Source organism: Hipposideros armiger, unplaced genomic scaffold (assembly GCF_001890085.2).
Source record: "Hipposideros armiger isolate ML-2016 unplaced genomic scaffold, ASM189008v1 scaffold_802, whole genome shotgun sequence".
Classification (NCBI taxonomy): domain Eukaryota; kingdom Metazoa; phylum Chordata; class Mammalia; order Chiroptera; family Hipposideridae; genus Hipposideros; species Hipposideros armiger.
The window spans coordinates 332,938-353,477 of NW_017732152.1; the positions used below are offsets into that span (position 1 = coordinate 332,938).

General features: G+C 35.9%; 1 protein-coding gene across 8 annotated transcripts in view; it reads left to right on the forward strand.

Annotated features, from left to right (window-relative positions):
* The window catches only part of PCDH7 (protocadherin 7), a 470,358-nt gene that overhangs the window by 162,095 nt on the left and 287,723 nt on the right, over positions 1-20,540 (forward strand). The window lies entirely within an intron of this gene.

Consider the following 20,540-nt stretch of genomic DNA (forward strand, 5'->3'; position numbering starts at 1 on the left):
AGTGTCACTGGCCCTCATATGTGGGATCCGAACCGGGGCCCTCTGGCGTCCCAAGCCAGCTCTTAACCATCGCGCCACTCGGCTGGCCCCACTCTTGTCTTTTTAAAGCTCTTTTATTAGCTGATAATCTTGTGCAATTTCTGCTCAGTATCACGTGTCTCCTTCAGTTCCTTCCATTATTTTCATTGCTTTACTTGGTAAAACGAATAAAACTGATATTTCCATGTAAAGTACTATGTCAAGAAGTTTTCACTTTATTTATTTATATGTTGGTAATGAGGGGTGGTTTGAGAAGTTTAATTTCACTTATTACCTAACAGGTTTACTTATTTCCCAACAAAATCTATATAATTTTACTAAATCCTCTAAACTTCATCAAGAAAGAAGTATTATTAACGTTGTAAACTGAAGGTAATAGATACTTAGTTTGTGTTAGCGAAGACCGAGAAAAACAGAGATCTGTTTGACCCCAAAGTTCACATGCTTTCCATTACACACTATTGCCTTCCTTATTTGACTTAGATATTTTAATAGAGGCATTTTTAGGCTGATTGCTATAAAGTGAAAGCAAATTTAATCCAGTTTCTAACTTTTCTGCTCAAGTTTTCAGATTGCATTTCTGTGCACTGAAGTGAATGGATTATTTTGTTTCCACAGTGCAGCCTGGCAATCATTTGCTTTCTAGCCATGACCATAAAAGGAAAATGCTTTCCATAAATAGTATCTTGGGCAAAAAGTATTGTTCCTTCTGCTGTATTTTTCACTTCTTACACTGAAATCCTTACATGGTAAACTGTAGTAAGACAATACTTTACAGAGAAATAGAGCTTGGAAAGGACAGATGAAGCCCCCTAACAGCCAAAAAGACGTTTCTGCATGGGGCCCTCATTTGATAGGGCAGAAAACTTTCTCTTGTATATTTTGTTTTGTTTTGTTTTGCTTTGCTTTTCTCCAGAACTTAGACATAGAAGGGGGTGCAAGAAAGAAATATAACCCTCACCATAAGTGAGTTTAAAACTAAGATTCATGGGAACGAAATGGCAGATTTCTTTCTAACACCTTCCCTCCCTACAATTCTAGATGGAGTTAATAGTTCTGTTTGCCTAGGGTGATGAGATCACATTGACATGTCAGCCCAGGCTTTCCGTGCAGACCCATAGATCAGAGTTCTCGGTAGCTTTCCAGAAACACAAACCGCAGATTGAGAATTATTGCTGGTTTGAACTTTCAGTTCTGATTTGATTCGCTTCTCCCATGTAGAATTAGCCTCCTTGTGTGAAGGTGGAGAAAGATGGGGCTGGGGTGAAGGGACAATTTAGTATTTCCCAAAGGGCCCCCTCCAGGAATTTTATTTTTTATTTTTAAAGAATGTACTTCAAGAAGGGGGAGAATACGTAAGATTTGTGATATGCTTTGTGGTTATCTAGAACATTTGTCATACACGTTAGGGCACCTAATAATGAAATAATTGTTGAACAAAGAGCAATGAAATAACCTCTTTTGACATGGTACATGACATACCCAGTAACTTTTGTCTTCATATTTTTCATGTTTGTCTCCTGGGTATCATCCTCTAAGTTGTAAGCTCCCTGGGGGAAGGAAGGGGTAGGTTTTATACATCCGTGTATGCATCTGAAAGCCAGGCACAGTACCTTTCGCCCAGTAGGAGCCCACGGAGGGTTGGTGATTCATTGCTGCTTTTCTTGTGAGAAAGCGGAAGACGTACTGCACGAGGTGATGTGGAATATGCTTATTTTCCCCTGTCACAGGTATGGATCACCTGAGGAGAAAATAGCACTCATTTTTTAGTTTGATTGTAGGGCTATTCAAAAGAGCTGTCTGAATTTTATCAGAGATGAAATTCTCATTTTGAGAAACTAACATATAGTTCCAGATTAGGATGCAGTTTAAAAATTGCAGGATATTTTTAATGTATGTTAAAAGTTAGGTCTGTCAATCACGCTGGTGTTTCTTTAAGAGGATGCCACAAAACCTTTCCCTAAAAGAGGCTCACATTTGAAGGTATATTAGATATTATTAATAGTTATAATTTGTCATTATACATCTCGTAAAATCCATCATTTTCACTACTTTTCAGTAGTGCTGTCAAAAATGTATTCTGACAAAAATAAAAATTCATGCACTACTAACTAGGACTTTGGTTAATGATACCAACTGTTATGAATATTCACTTTTTAAAGCTACCATTTCTGGAGAAATTCCTGTATGCCAGGCATGGTGCTAAGTGTTTTACATACATCACCTCATTTAATCCCTATTACAATGCTATTTTAAAAGATGAAGAAATGGTGATTTAGGCTCATTTGCATGCTAGGATCATACGAATGGTATAGCTTGCAAAACCTCAATTTTAAACATTGTACTGTTGACTTAAGTTTCTTGCTGAATTGCCTCTGCCTTTTCCTGAGCACTTAGGAACAGCATTGTATGTTTTCTGATTTAACTACTTTGACTGGAGACCTTCCATTTTATGATGCATATTCAAAGATTTCCATTTGTATAACAGCAATTCCTTGCGTTTAATTTTTTTTTCTTCTGTATTACTTTGTGCCCTGTGTGCTTTTAAGCCATGTAGCTAAATGATAAACTCTCTGATGGAAAAAAGAAAAATCTATGTTTATGTAAGTGTGACTGATGAAAGCCAGTTTCTGATATTGAAAATTCTTGATCCTTAGCACTAGGCCTGTTGTTTTGGAATCCAAGAAAACAAAAGCAATTTGTCCTTTTACTCAAGAGCACATCCCATGTAAAGCTGTCAAACCCAAAAGCGTGTGATGCATCTGGATAGCCATATGTTGACAGATGTTTTTGGCTGTAACTTTAGCTTTCTGATGTGTAGTGTGACTTCCACTCAGAGATGTTTTTCTTTATTTTTTGAGGCTTTATCTGCAAAAATAGTTCACCCACATGAAAAAAACAATAATTAGTAACAGGAAAAAGTAAATTAAAATACATTGAATCAAAACAATACTGAGGTTGTTACCAACCTTTATTTTCCCCCAGCTAGTCATGGAGAACTGCATGATAACTGTGGATTCCTTTTGTCAGGTGGCGTGGAGATACTACAAGGTGCAGTGCCAGTTCCAGGGTGGTGGCATAGCCACCAATCAGGCCGCAACTTGCCGCCCCAGGCACATACGTAAATCTGCAGTCTCATTAAGACTTATTGTAAAAAAGAAGTTTGCAATCAAGGGTGAAGAAAATATTCTCACACTTTAATTAATAAGTTGTAGTTTAGCCCATGCAAATTCAGAAAATAATCATGTTGACCTACTTAAAAACAGGAAAAACATAGAATGTCTCATTTGGAAAATTTGATTTTCCTTTATTCAACACAGGTCAATGTTCTTCCTTGTCACAGATCGCCTTGCTGGAGTTGCAGGTTTGTGGACCTGTCTTGACAGATGCTGCTTTCTATGTGTGCTGTTCTATCTAGGAAGTGCAGAAATAGTACCAGTTGATTTTCCTATTGCACCCCAGGAAAACTCACATTTTGGCCTCAGTTGGAAACCACTGTTTGCAGAAGCAAGAGCTGTCTGTGACTCATCCATCCTCACCTCCTGCCTTGATGTACCTCACATTGATCTTTGGGCTGCTTTTCTCCCCCAGGTGTCCACAACTAAGTCTCATGATGAGATTTTGTATTTCATGGCACCTGTAAATGTCTTTTCTATGGTGAAAATTCTGACTTCACTCATTTTTTTGGTTCTCCATATAGCAGTAGTTTGGATGTTCTCTGGTCATATATTTTATTTGGCTCCTCTATAGGGTTTGTGCTGATGGCAAATGTTGCTTGCGTTTGTGTTAGCATGCTCGTGAACTTGACCTCAGTGATGTTCTTCCACCTTTGGTTTTCAAAATATTTACAGGGCAGTCATAACATAATACACATAGGAAGTTCAAGTTCTAGAGATGGTAGAAAATTTGATTTTTGTGTTTGATCACTAATATAGTTGATATAATGTTAGCTGATGAGAACGTAAAAACATGCCAGGGTCTTAACCTAATAGAAGTTTTTTTTTCTTTTTTTTCCCTCTCACATACAGACCAGTTGCCAGAGGGTAGGGTTTTATTTCATGAATATTTCCAGGGCCCAAGCTTTTTTCATCTTGTGGCTCTGCCACCCTGGGGCTTCTGAGCCACTTCCTAGACTTTCTGCATCCAGCCTGAAGGATGCAGACTGCTGTCTTAGTCACTTTGGCTATTTTCCTACTACTAATATTCCATTGATGAGTATGAGTCGCGTTACCCTGACTAAAGCCAGTGGAGGCCAGGAAATGGTCTCTGGCTGGATGGCTGTCTCCCAATTATATGTCTACTAAAGAAAAACAAATTGTTGATGGTCACCTGGCAACTTGTAATATGCAGTATTCAAAACAAGTAATTTAGTGCTGCCCTCTGTCTCTACGTATCCTAAAGAGCATTGCAGTACTTTCTTAGGGCTGACATAACAAAGTACCACAAAATGGTTTTTCAACACAACATAAATTTATTTTCTCACAGTTCTGGAGGCTAGAAGTCTAAAATCCAGGCGTCAGCAAGGCCATGATTCCTCTGAGACTCTGGGTACAATCCTTCCTTGCCTTTTCCCAGCTTCTGGCCGTGTCAGCCAATCCAATGGCATTCCTTGGCTTGCCAGCTACATTACTCCAATGTCTCCCTCCATCATCACATGACATTTTCTTTCTGTGTCTCTGTCTTCATCTGGTGTTTCCCTTTTATAAGGACAGCAGTCATATTGGATTAGTGTACTCGTCTTAACTATTGATTGGCCTCATCTTAACTTGATTTTGTCTGCACAGGCTCTGTCTTCCAAATAATGTCACGTTTATAGGTACCAGGTATTTGGACTTCATATGTTTGTTTTTTTTTTTGGGGGGGGGTAGGGGACCAGAAGGGGGACAATTCAACCCGTAACAGGAATATTGGGCTTTTTTGTTTCCTTTTTTGCTTATTTAGCAATTTTTGCCTATTAATAAATTAAATACAAAAGATGGCAACTATTTTCATAACGAGGCTCTTTACATTTCTGCTAGGATCTCATCTAAGAACATCCCAGACCATGAGTGACCAAATTATTTTGAAAAGGTCCAGACAGCAAATCATTTTGGCTTGGTGGGCCATATAGTCTCTGTTATAATTACTCAACTCATATAAGCGCCAATAAAACTTTATTTGCAAAACCTGGTGACAGGCTGGGTTTTGCCTATGGGCAGTAGTTTTCAGACCACTGTGCTCGACTATGATCCATTATAACCTGGATATGAACATTGTGAAATGAATCCAGCTTTGAATTTAGACACAAATAAATTGAAATTCCGGCCATCGCTGAGTAGCTGTGACCTTAGCAGCTTAACCTCAGTAAGAGCCCATCCCTCATCAATAGAATGAGGACAATTCACATAAATCACCCACACAGTGCTTAGCTCTTTGGAGGCATTCAGATGCAGCCATCTATAGAGGTCTTCCGTTACACAGGCAGTATAACAAAATAGATATAAGCAAAGAGCTATTCAGCCAGACTGACCCTTCCTGGTATTTCATCTTGGGCAACTTCCTTAATATCACTGTGCCTCATTATTCTCATCATTAAAATAGAGATAATGATAGTGTTTACCTTGTTTACCTTCTAGCTTGCTTATGAGGATTTGGAGGGTTACTACATGTAAAACAGTTAGTCCAGTGCCTGGCACTTAATAAGTACTCAGTAATCGTCACCTGCTCATACCGGCCACCATTGTTATAATTGGCTTCTCCTGTTACTCAGCAATGGGATGTATTACTGCATTTTATTTTTGATGAATTTATGTCAAGGAGTGCGCTAAATGCAGGATGTTTATTCAGGCCTAAGCACTTTATTTGTCTGATTTATTAGTTATATTAGGATGAAAGAATAGTTACTTTTTTATTCTCTATACTCTTTCTGCTCAATGAGGGAGGACAAAGACATCAGACTATTATGGCAACCACTCTGTCCTTCAGCCACACTACAACTGAAGTGTTTCAAACATGTTACAATAAGCAGTTAAAGGAAAATGGAATTCAGTAAGTAGAATTTTGCTTTAGAGCCAACTGTGGTATAAAGTATTTATCTGTTATATCTAAGGATTCAGATGCCATTTGAAAACCCTTTCAATTAAAACAAATATATAAAATTAGATAAAATGTTGCAAGTATATGCTTGAGGAGTTTTCATGGCTATGTGGCAGAGAAAAACCTATGGGGTACTCACTTTCCTTGGTTACATTAACTTAATGATTTTCAGAAACTTGCCTTGTTCTATTGGAAACAAATAAGGATGAAGATTTATCAGAAGAATTAGAGTAGCAATCTAGAAGTGGAATTAGAGTAATAAAACAGAAAATTACTAATTAACTTGTTGTGAGTAACTTAAAAATGTAAATTTAATTTAGAAATATGCATTTCTAAGTAATAAGGACTACTTGTTTGCAGAGAAGTAATTATGATGATCATCTAGATAGTTTCTCACTTTCCTCAAAGTAAAAGGAAATGTCAGTCATTTTCCCTATTGTCTAGTGGGTAGTTTTGCAGAATATCCATAGTCATAGTGGGTCAGTTTAATATGGAATATTTTGATTTCTATATGTTGAATACGGCATGTGATATGGCGCAGATATTATATCTGTGATATGCAGAAAGAATATAAATGTCACCTGACACTGGTTTGGATTCATTCAAATCCTTAAAAATATAGGTTTGTGTTTTTGTTATTTATATTTGGAGACTTTTTTTTTTCTGCTTTTAAAGAATAGAATCACCTAGGTTTGAATCACATGATACTATTTGAAAGCTGTCTGTAATTTCATGTCTTAGAACGTTCCTAGTTATTTCAGTTAGGCTATGTTTAAGTTTAAATAGTGAGCTTGGATAAGTGTATCATTATTTATTTCATGTAGAGACTTTATGAATATATAATTATTTTCTCATATTAATTACTTAGGTGACTCCCCTTTTTCTACCATAGCAGAGCCCCGTTCCTTTTATTTTTATTTATTATTATTATTATTATATTGCTGTGGCTCTTGAGTATATACTACTGCTTCTGCTAACTCTCAGATTTGGTATATCATACGAATATCCTCACACCCCACCCACCCATTTTTTTCAGTCCCTATCCAGTAGATTTTTTTTCACAATGTTGAATTCCCCCCTACCTCCAGATTATAGTATTTTAGAGTTTGAGATTGTATTAGTTTGCAAACAGCTGTAACAAAACCCTGTACTGGATGTCTTAAACAACAGAATTTTTTTCTCTCACACTTTTGGAGACAAGAAGTCCAGATTCAAGGATTAGTTCCTTCTGAGGGCTACAAGGGAAGGAGCAACTCCAGGCCTCTCTCCTTGGCCTGTATGACCATCTTCCTGTTCAAATGGTGTTCTCCCACACGTATATCTCTGTGTCCAAATTCCCCCTTTTATAAGGATCTGAATCATATTGAATCAGAGTCTACCCTCATGAGCTCACTTTAACTTGATTATTCTGGGAAAAACCCAAATCCAAATATAGTCACGAACTGAGTCTCTGGGGTTAGGACTTTAACATCTAGGAGGAGATTCTGAGGAGACACAGTGCAATCTATAACACAGGCTCTTTAGAAATCTACCTTTTTAATGTTAGAGATGAGAGACTAAAAAGCCTAAGTGACAAGTCTAAGATTATGCATTCTGTGTTTGGAAGAATCAGAATAATAATCATATTTTTTTATACTTTCCAGAGCATTCTCTTACCTTGCTCTCTAGATGAATGCATCAGTCCAGTCTACACAAATAGACAGGAAGCTCCTGACCACTGGACTCACTCAGACTCTCTGAATTTATGTGGACGCAGTTCAGGTTCATCTGAATCTGTACCTGCTTTGCTTGTTCTTAGCTTAAGACTTGTAGTTAAAGAATTAATCAGTCTGATTTTCAATGTGTCCTCTACACATAGTTACCATTTATTCCTTCAGCAAAGATTTATTAAAGAGCCTTGTAGTCCTGGTGCTGGCTAGCCATTAGGCTGTTAATTTCAATTGGGCCTGTGAATGTTCTCCTCTATCATGTGAGGGAGGGTGAAAATTAGTTTCACTGGTTTTAAGTAGTGTGCTGTTTAACAGTTATATGTGTGGTTTCTGAAGCTGTAATGTTCTCCAAAGAGTAGTTGTGACTTCCAAGTGAGTATGTCTGTTACATTCTTAAGTACTGATGGTGATCCCATGATGCCTGTGAAGAATGTCAGTCATATGAAATTTAAATTACCTTTCCCCCACTTCATCCTTGGCTGTTCACACATTTATCAGCCAGCAAAGGAAATAGATTGCAATATGCATTAAGAGCAACTTATAGTGTTAATAGTCTTATCTTTTATCGTCTAGGGGTTAGGAAAGCACATCAGAATGGAAATTATTTATAGGCAAAGTTGCAGTAAACACAATCAAGTATGTGATGTATTAAATGTATATTTATTTTGGGCTTAACATACTTAGGATGTGAGAAGTTTGAACAACTGTTCTTAATATTACCTTTTTATATGTAAGATCCAAGAATGTGTTAATAAAGATGATATAGATGATCATAGTGTAGATTCACCCATTATGCTTAACACATTCAGAAGGATACCTTGTTGTAATGCTGTACATTTGTGTTATAATATTTCATGCAAATTTTGAGGCACATTTGTTAAGAGCTTTAGTTTAAAAATACTTCAGACCCCAGAGAACAGGTATTTACTTGAGAAACATAAGGTAGAATTGAAATTCATTTACCTATGACCTATATTTTGTATTCTATTCTTCACCACCCCTGATAGATACTAATGTTTTCTTATTTTCAATTCTTTTCCTTCATGAAAAGTCTTCAAGTAGTGATTGAGGGGCATTATGAAAGTGTTAAGAAATGTTTTTGATGAATAGTAGTGAATATTAGATAACAACAAAAAAGGACTACTTAGGATGTAAGGACAAAATTAGATTAGGGCATGCTGTTTTGAGAGGGTGACAGGAATAAAGGGGGAAAAAAAAAGAAAAAAAGAAACAAAGCTTAACTGGCCAGGGCTGAGAAGAAGCTGGACCAATGTGTGGAGAATTGATGCTTGTTAGCAGGACAAGAACTCTTTATCTTGTGTCAAAATCAGAAAATAATTACAGAAGAAGTGTGAAAAATGTCGGGAATGGTAAGTCTCATTAAAAGGAAATTACTTCGGCACCTCATTGTGTATTGATGACTGAGAGATGAGCAATAAGAAGAGGAAGTTGTAGCTATCAAATATAGACATGCCTCAGGCCACAACACTTGTACTTAATAAAATAATAAAATAAAATGCTTGACCTGAAAGAAACCAGGCAGCAAGCCAATGATAAAGGCAGGTCAGTGATCCCTCTGCCTTCGTTTTTTTAAATTTTTTAAATTTTTAAATTAAATTGGAGTTACAATTGTTAGCAAAGTTACATAGATTTCAGGTGTACAATTGTACACCCTCTGACTTCTTTAGGGCTTACTCCCTCTTCGCGATTCTAGCATCCATGCATAATTTAATCTCTGACATTAGTTTTCAGGAATATTGCTTTAAAGTCTATCTTATTATCTTCTTCATACTCAGTTTTTTTTCCCCTAAGGCTTTATTTCTTTTATTTTTATGCTGGTTGCTATGTGGTACTCAGTGTAAAATTTAGTACATACAGCTTTAGGCAAATGTCTCCTTTCTTGGACAATTTACAATGGAATCAATAAATGGAGATGGAAAGGTGTCATGGATGATTTTTGTCTGGATATGGAAATGTCGTTGATTAGACTAGTACAAGTTTTGGAGACAATTATTATTAATATTATTTTCTTTCTTAATGGGAACTCTAAATTTTTATGGTATCTTACTTATTTTGCTTATAGCAAAAAAAAAACCCAATATGAAAAAAAAAAAAACTGTGAAAGGGGGAGGAGCTTATAAGTATGCTTGTATAAGAAGTAAGAGTGTGAGAAAGCAGCAAATATTATACTGATGCAATAGTTGGATATATGTTCATTGTTAAGACAAGCCATTCATTATATCAGCTTAAACAAAAGTAGAACGTCATTTCACTTTCTCGTAAACACTCATCCTGGTGGTACAGTGGCTCAGTTCTATGACGTGAAGTGTAGGCTCCTCTCTTGTCATGCTTCATCACACTTGGTTGCTGTCCTTTTCATGGCTCTCCGGGATGTCTGTATTTCAGCCAGTGGTAAGAAAGTAAACGGCAAAGAAGGTTACCTCTGGTCCTTTAGAAGAATGATCCAATTTTCATATATGACTTCTGCCCCCATGCTGTTACCCATAAATTAATCAAATGATCTTACCTGCAAGGGAGGTTGGAAAATGTGGTCTTCCGAACTTCCGTAGGGTTCTTGTGATGGGAAAGAAGGATAGAATGGATATTGATGGACAAGCCAGTGGCCCTGGACAAAACTAAAAGCTTTTGGATAATGTGGTAGAACAAGGGGGAAAGAATCTGGGCATCCAGATGACCATCTGAAGCAGAGTTATGCTGCCAGCTTGGATCACTTCCCTCCAGACCTTGATATAAAATAAATAGATTTCTGATATTATAAGCTACTGTTGTTTTGATTTGGTTTTTTGTTTTTGTTTTTTATTTTTGGTCTTTTCATTTCAGTAGTGTAGCCACCAGTTTCCTAATACAGTTAGATGGACAAAAAAATATCAAAAATATATTTTTAGCAGTATTCAATAAAATATATTAAGTGTTATAATAAAATTAGGAAATAAAGCAATATTCAAGCAGCTGAGCTCAGAGGAAGATGGGACTCCCTCCCTCTTCCCTTCTATCCTTCCTTCCCTCCTTTGTTGGTTCTTTCCTTTTTTCCTTCAGTAAATGTCTTGAAACCATGATAGATCCCAATTTCTACATATAAAAACACCAAGAATGGTTATTTTCTAGGATTAACATACGGAATGTTCATTAAGAGGTAAACCTTTGTATAAGATAATTTTAAGTTTTAGAATTGCGATCACATGTGTTAGTGTGTTTTTGTAAAATTTTGTCCTCGAGCGCTGAATTTTTACCATTGATGTGACAATATCCTTGAAAATTGATAAATCAGCCTTTAAGGTTCAGGTCTATCTGTACTGTGCTTAATTGTGGTATCACAGAGATACGCTTCTTGCATTTAATGCTCATTTGGGTTATGCTTCCTAGCAGGAACCTTGACCACTGAACAATAAAGCAATTATTGCTATGATGATATGCAATATTGAGCAGATTATGTCATGGTTAATTTTACATATTCATAACCCTGCCACCTGCAGATGCTGACATTGCACTCAAGCTGGTTTTCCACCAGATAAATAGAAAATGGAAATTCTGAAAACACAGTAACCTCCCTTTTCCCTGATTTGTTCTTTAACTATCAAAACTCCTCTTACTTCTATATAATAATATTTTTTGGATTAGAGACCTCCTTGAACATTTGAGCAAAGCTGTGATCCTTTCCCTAGGGAAAACAAAATACCCAGACATATGTTTCTGAAATATTGTGCATAGAACTCCAGTAGTTAACAGATTCCCTGTACCCCAATTATAGTTTCCGTTTTAGAACCTAATGTTGGGAATCCCCACTCTGGATCAATATATTAGATTGACTCATGGAATATTTAATGGAATGCCCTTTAATTATTTCATAGCTTAGGATGAATTTTAACTTCTTGGCAAAATGTAATGCCCAGAAATAGTTAAAGAAAACCAGGAGCTTTAACTAACTGTGGTAAAATATTCGGTGAAAAAGGGTGGTATATGTTGTTCCCTGTAAGAGTCTCTGATGTGTAAGTCATCATCCTCCAATAGTACAGAAAACACAACTACACAAGGAAAAAAAAATTCAGCTTTTAAGTTTTCTTTAGAAAGTTTGTATTGCAAAGGAGTTTTCATATAAGCAGCTTAATTAAAATAGTCTAAATAACCAAATATTTATGTGCAGTTTTAGAGCAGTGTGTAGACTATGTGTAATTTTACAGGCCACAAATGTACCATAGCTGTGATTCATTGAAAAACAGTAAAATCAGTGTTATCGTAGCTCAGTATAAACACCTCTGCATGGAATTTCTAATAAAGTTCTTTATCCACTGAGATATCATCTGCTTTGTGTCAAACAATTTGAAGCAAACAAAACAAACACAGGAACAAGAGTTCTTCTATCTATCTCTTGAGATTACCTAAGTTTCCTGAAGCCTCAAAGGATGACCACTCATTTTTAGCAAAGATGTAAGCAATTGGTCTCCTTTAAATTAAAAAAACAAAACAAAACGTAGTATAGAGTAGCAGTTATCAGAACAGGGAGAATGAATTAATGTAAAAGAAACATGGAGGGTACAAAATTGTATGGTTTGGCAAACTTAACAGAAAATTCAGAAGCAGAGTCTCAACATATATAAGGACGGATCTAGGGATCCAAAGAATGCCACCAACATGTGGTTGCTTCTTTATTTTCCTTGCTCTCCCATGTGTCTGCCATACTGTTCCTCTTCAATCATGGTTTCCATAAACTCAGATTTACGCCTTCTCAACTCCAAGACCATCACATTAGTTCTCATTGATTGAACCAACTCAGATCACACACCTTTTCTGGATCAGTTTCTTTGAGCATGGTCCATCTGGATTAACAGGACATTTTCACAACTGGACCGATCACTGTGACAAGGTGGATGGGGAAAAAAGATTGAGCAGGCATAGGTCCTGTTACCCATTCCAGAGCTGTTGGTGGGATTAGCACAACATCACCACAGGTCCAGGGAGTAGGAGAGGAGAGATTTCATTTGGAAACTCTAGTTCTTGTACCCGAAGGATAGATGCTGGGCAATCAAAAGAACAACTTTCCATACCTGCATTAAAGCAGACGTACACATTTACAACAGAAATCAAGGAAGAATTTGTGTTAGCTCTTGCCCAAATTTGGGGGCAATTTTGCTGAGTTCTAGTAGTCTTCTACAACCATTTGTAGCTTTGTGACTGCAGTTAGGTCTCTTAACAGCTTTGGAAGGTGGTTTTTGCATACCTCAAGGAGGCTTTTCATTTAAGAAATTACTTTACCCAGAAAATTGAAAAGTGATTTCAATAAGTCACACCATCTGCTCCTCTCATATTAAGTTAAAACCGGCCAAAATTGAATCTTCATTTATGTGACTTGCAGGTTTCACCTTCACATTTTTTTTTGCAGTGTTGTTTGAAAGTAACTCAACAGAAATAGTATTTAATTAAATTGATGGTATTTGTGTGTGTGTGTGTGTGTGTGTGTGTGTGTGTGTTCTTGAACTCAAAGTTGTATTTTTTCCCCATTTATTAACTTATTTTTATTTTAATAAGACTGAGATACAAATGTGGCTCATATATAAAGACACTGGAAACAAAACTTTTTATAAACACTAGTAATATAACTGGCCAAAAAGCAGGGGGGTAGCCTTACAGGCCACCATATGGTGGCATAAGCCTTATTCTGGGCATCACAATTTCAGGGCAGCTATGCTGAGAATGCTTACTCTCTACTGCTTCAGAGCATATTAGCTACAAACCTTTTTGTTTCTTTGAACCGGTTGGTAAAATAAATAAAATATGCACTTCGTTAATCTACCATCTCTGAGCTTTGGTTGTATAGGGAAATAAATCTTTCATTGTATGCCTTCCTGTTTGAAGAGCTGAAAGAAGATAAAAACAAAGTAAAACTTTTGTTTATGGAAGTCACTGCCTTAGCAATAGCTGCAATTACTTTGGATTGAACCTATGCCAGAGGGTAGCAGGCAGTGGTTCTTAGCTGGCACACCAGGTATCTTTTTATGTCTGTGGACACTACCCCATTCTCAAGCACTTTATATTTTCCATTTTATCACCTGTGATTCTCATTGTCCACAAACCCAGCCAGGTGATAGGGGTACCCTGTGATCTCAAGATGCTGTGATTGCTCTTTCAATGTGGTACATACCTTGCCTTGTTATCTCACACGTTGCCATTATTTTAGTCATCATTGGCTTCTTCCTATTAAGCAAGCATGTGAACGCGCACATACACTCACATCTTTCTCTTGACTGTTTCCCTAAATCACGGCATTGACTTTTGCCTAAATAGCTCAGAGTCCCACAGAGGTAATTAGAGAGAAGGAATTGTTATCTTCTCTTTTATAGAGGAAAACCCAAGGAACATAAAATTTAATTGATATATCAACCCACTCAATTTGTTAGTGATGGTATAAAAACCATCAAGCCAAATTCTCTTAGAACTACCTAGGAGTGTGAGACAGAGCAGAAAGCTTTCCCCACTCTAATGATATATATATATATATATATATATATATATATATATATATATATATATATCTGTGTGTGTTTGTGAGTGTGTGTGTGTGCGTCTCTACATACCTGATTTTTTTCTCTTTTCCTTGAGGTAGTTTCAGAATATGTGTAGATTCAAGCAGTTATTGGATCATGACCTCAGTAGTTTGGGTATCAATAAATATTTGTTTGACTGTTATACCAGCATGAGGAATTGGACATGGTACTATGTGTTCCTAATTTTTTTGATTGCTCCAGACATTAAGAAATATAATTTCCATGGCAACTCATTAGACCCATGGATACATACATGCACCAAATAGTATTTGCTTTCATTTCATGTGACATACACTAATATTTTCTACTTCCTTATCTTCCCTTCTCTTTTCTATTATTTAAAATCCTGGTCACAGTCTACTGAAATGATTTCATGACTTTTTCCTTTGTTGTGACCTATAGCGTGATAAACACTGATGTAGTAGACAAACAATAGCTGTGATGCCAGGGAGACATGGTTTCAAATCCTCCTGGTTTTGCGATTTGCTGGCTGTGTGATTTTGAATAATTAACAACTCAGTTTTCCTGTCTGTGATAGGGAATAAGAATACTTTTCTTGGTCCGGCCGAGTGGCGTGTTGGTTAGGAATTGGTTTGGGACGCCAGCTCTGAGCAGCAGGACCCCGGTTTGGATCCTACATGAGGGCCAGTGACGCTGCACCCTCTATAGCTAAGATGGTGAACAACAGCTCGACCTGGAGCATAGGCTGCAGTGGGGCTGGCTGGCAGCTGGAGTGAGCTTTTGTGAACTGCCGTGAGCAGCCGTCCAACGGCCGGCAAGATACTGCCTCACCCGGGAAGAGCGCAATGATCACAATACCAATATGGGCCAGTGAAGCAACATCCTCCACAACTAGACTGAAAAACCAAAGGACAGCAGCTTGTCTATTCCCCTTCCCTTGTTCCCCAATAAAATCTTAAAAAAAAAGAATATTTTTCTTGTGGGGTTAAAGAAAATATCAAGTCAGGTAACTGTATTCTTTAATCTTGCTTGACAAATTGGCTCCTTTTACCATTTTCTCTCTCCCTTTACAGCATTTCATTTTTGTGGGAGGCAGGAGGAGAAATATTTCTTCTCTGACTACCTCATTTTCTATTTATTTTAATAATGTACATTAGATATGGTGGCTCCACTTATTTTAAAACAAAAACTAAATACTATGACCTGTGTTTTAGGTACATAATGATAAAAATAATAGCTGCCATTTTTGAGCACCTTACTTACTTGTCAAAACTGTACACACCATTTTTATGAACCCTGACAGAATTCGTGTGAGGTAGCTGTTATCAACATTCACATGTTATAGATAGAAGGAGGCATGACATACATTACACAAGGTCATGGAACCAGAATCCAGGCCCAAGCAATCTGCCTTCAGTCCAGATGACACAATTAGCTGCTTTCTCTTTATTTCTCACCTGTGTGTTTTGATTGAGAGGCAGTTTAACACAGTAGTTGAAACGCAGACCCTGTGGTCACATTGCCTGAGTGTTGACTCCTGGCTCTGTCACTTATTGGTGTGAGAGATCAGGCAAGTTGCTGAAACCGAGTTTTTTCAAACTATAGTAATTTGTATTATCATATATATGTTTTATTATTGTAGTTTCAGATGTATAGAACAACATAGTGATTAGATATTTATATAACTCACAAAGTGATATCCCCAACAGGTCTGCTACCCATCTGACAGGGTACGTAATTATTAGAATATTATGATATATTAGTTGTTGAATGAATTAAATGAGTTAATAGGTGCAAAACAGCATATAGCACACAATAAGCAATATGCTAGTGTTATAATTTCCTCTGTTTTTTTCAAGAGGATTGTATCATCTTTTGAGGTGTATATGTGTGTGTTGTACGTGTGTGTGTGATTTAAGGTCAAAATCTTATTCTGGGAAATAAAGCAGTGGTAGCTATGACTAAACGGTAAACCCTGTTGATAATAAGGATATCAGATTTCTTGAAATAACCATTGTTTCTTTTCAACTTGAATTGTTAAAGCAGAGGTCATTATAAGCATACTTACACCATAATAAGATTGCAGCAGAAATCATCTCTATGTATGTCTGTCTCTTCCATATTATACTGAATACTTCTCAAGTTATCTTTATGTCCTAGGAGTTCAGAACACTAGAATATAGTAAGCACTCAATAAATGTGTGGTGCTGTCTCTAATATAATGAACCACATTGTCAAGTGCCAAATGCAATTTAAGTTTACAGTAATAGGTAGACAAACATTCATCATCCAAAGTATACAATGTTTTGCCAAAGTACTTGATGAAATATATAAGAAGCATTCACTCAATTTTCCAGAACTTTTTTTTTCTCTGTAAAACAATAAGCAAATGTCACTACAATTTGGTCTGTGATAATTTTGTTAATTTTATTTTAAGTGTGATAGTTTAAGTGTGATACAAACTACAAATGAATGCCAATTCAATCTTATATGTGAAGGTTTGTATGCCAGAATGTGTAGACAAATTCACTTGCATTCAATGAAATTTGTAAGTTTGTATTCATGTGACATTTATCTGATTTTCATAATAGAAGCAACAGTGAGCCTTTTCTTTTCTATGTAGATTAATATAATGAAATCACCATAATTTTAAAATCCAAGCATTGAAAACACTATAGGCACTTTCTCTGAAGTAGTCTTATACAGCACATACAGGATCTGATAAACCTATATGTCCATAGGATGGAGTGGCATGTTGAACGTGACCACAAGAATGTCATCAGCAAAACCCAGACTGAGATAACGCAGTAGTCAGTCAGCCAACCAATCAACTAACATCTCTGTTCCTCTTCAAAAAAATAAGTGGCAAGACAAAAATAGTGAGATAGAATGCCTATAGATTAAAAGAGGAATAACAATTATCATGTTATCGTACATGGAATGTATTTAGATTCTATTTTAAAAGCACAGAACAAATCATTACATGTATGCAATGATTGGACATATGAACACTGGATATTTGATGGTATTAAGGAATTAGTATTAATTATTTAAGACTGATAATGGTATTGTGGTTTTGTTAAGATAGTTCATATTTTATACATGTATGTAGTAAACTATGGAGAAAATGAAGTTGTATCTGGGATTTGCTTCCTAGTGTTTGGGAAGGAAAGAAGTGGACTGAAGAGTCATTAGGGCAGTTTGCTCTTGGAATGACGATTGTATAGATTTACTTTAGTTCTATCCATTAAATTGGCTTTAATTAATAAATTCAAAAGTGGAGTCACTTTTTTAGTTTTTAAGATTTTTATTAAAAATACAGCTACCATACAACATTTTATCAGTTTCAAGTGTAGTTATTCAACATTTATGTACCTAAAGAAGTAATCACCATGATAAGTCCAGCAACCATCTGACTTCATACCATGCGATCATAATATTATTGACTATATTCCCTATGCTGTACATTACATCCCGATGACTTATTTTCTTATACCTGGAAAAAGTGGAGTCATTTTGATCAAACATATATGGGGTAGTTTGAAAGTAATTGAGTGTTTGGTAAAATTAGTTAAGTGTGGTTTGTGATATATAAAGGCACTATATTTCACTACTGGTTTCTTTACAAAGGATAAATAATAATTAAAAGCTATGGAAAATTGATCTCAGACCACATTACAAAATTTTTGGAATCTAAAATACAAAGAGAACTTGCATAATGATGTTCAATAACATGGAACTTGAGGATAATTTGATAAAACATTTCACAATGTTATAGCACAAAAAAATGTGGAAAACCTGCTTTGTGCTCAGAGACAGAGGCAAAAATCAGCCCTAACTTTACTAAATGGAAAGTCTTAGAAGGCAGATAAATACATAAATAATTGCAAGGCAATAGGATAAGTGCAGTAGAGCTGTGTGTTGAACACAGAAGGATCATGCTCAATTCAGCTTGGGCGTCATTATAGACATCAAAGAAAATGTTATATTTTTTGCTAGGCTATATGTGCAAAATTTGCTTGTGCTGATTTAAATCATAAACTAAGAAGACATTGTCAGCAAATGTTCAGAAATAAAATAAAACTTTAGGGTAAAATTTGTCATTGACCAGTATTTGTAGAATCTCTTTTAGAATATAGAAAATGAAAACTACTGGCAAAGAGCGTTATAATTTGTGTGCCAAGCATGTCTGATTTTCATTGAATGCAATTCATACTCATTTAATTTGAAGGATTCTGAAGCTGAGGTGATAGAAAAAATGTCCTACACACTTAATATACTTTCATTTTAATTGCATGGTTAACATAAATACCTTAGACGAGTACATGATTTATAGTGCACTTTGTTTCATGTGTCTGCTAAAAGATGGAATTGCATTAGATATCATCATTTATTTTTCTTGATCATTGTGCAGTCAATATCAGCTGCTGAAAAATCAAATGTTTTGCATACTTAAACCTAAATATATGATCAACTTTGTTCCTGTGCAGTTTTGAGAATCTTTTTAGAAGAGTTGATCTATTTTGATTCACATAAATAGAGTTCAAGTCACCAGTTTATATTAATAGTTTTCAAGGTTAGAGGAAAAAAGAATCAATAATCTGATAGATTCCTTGGGAAAAAATGGCACGCATAAGCTATTTACATAGAGGTGCATTGTACCAACATTCTTTTGAAAAGAAATTGTGCTATTAGTAGGTTATATTTAAAACCTTATATTTAACTTAGTATAGTAAATATTAGTAATGTTTTTTGTTCTAATATCCAAGTGAAGTAACTAATATCATTAAAATAGACAGTTTTTTGTTGTTGTTTTGTTTTGTTTTACGATTACTGTAGCAATCCAGTTAAGTGGGGCCTGTTTGTTATCCGTCATACTGAAGCAACATGGACAGAATGTCCCCCATGGTTAGGTAGGCTCACAATATGTGATCCATACATGCTTGATGGAAAATGAGAGCTCTCGGTGTGGTCATACAAGATTATATTTTGCACAACCTCTGCTTCCATTTTTTTAAATCACCTTCTCCAGCTCTGTTTAAATGATCACCAACTGTAATCACCAACCTGTTGAATCATCTATTAAACTCTCTCCGGTCATTAAAATAGTTCATTGAGTTTTTAAGTCAGTTTAATCTCACAATATAGTAAACAATTATATCTTTCTTACCAGGAAGAGGATAATACATTGATTACATTTTGGAGGTACAATTAACCATTTTGAGCCATTCAGGGAGGGGGAGCAGGCTCGTTACCAAATGGACTGAAAGTGTTGCTGTTTTCTGGAAGGATATAGATTCTGTTACCGTGATTTCAGGCGTTCATTTTATAATATTCATTGTGGTATAGAAATATTATGCCTGATTTTGACCTAACCCAGAGAACCATTTACCAAATATAAATATGTGGAATAATTTATATAATTACAGCACCAAGTTATATGTGGATTAAAGGAATGATTGGTTAAAATCTTGGAATTTATAAAGAATTCCTCTTCCCCTCAAGGAGGAAATGACCACTCCCTGTGAGTGAACTTACTATTTTGTCTGATCCAAAGCCATTGGTTTTTAACATTAAGTAAATGAAACAGTACAACAGCATCAAGCCCCATTAAAAGAAGCAGTAAAGATGACCAAAATTCTCCTATCATAATTAATTACATGTTGAAAACCAATAGTTGTGTATGTGTTTCTCCTCTAGTTTTCAGTTGGCTATTTTATTCTATTAAGAGTTAAACTGTACTTTCCAGGGTTTTCAGTGTATAAATTACTTCAGAAAATCCTGGGGTGATGTTGCCTTTTTGCACTTAGGTGACCTCTCAGACTTTCAACTGATTTGGTCAGGGAAAATGCTCCCAAGAATTTGCATGAATTGCCATGAATTTCACATAGGATAGATAGAAAGAAAAGAGATATATTCTGTCAATAAAGTATGCATGTTAAATAACTTAATGGCCTTTTATATGGTATCACCCTAAACATCTTATTGGATATGGAAGAAAACTAATAGAAATTCGTGTTTATTGGATGCTTTGGGGTTTGCTTTGCCGCCAGTTTGGACCGGCTTTGGATTGCCATCACACCAGACAGCAACAACCTCAAGTGAGCAAATATCCCAAAGAGCACCTCTGCTAGATTAAAGTCCTATCAAGTGAGGAGTTGTTAGGAGAAAATACTTTCAATATCCATGCCAAAGC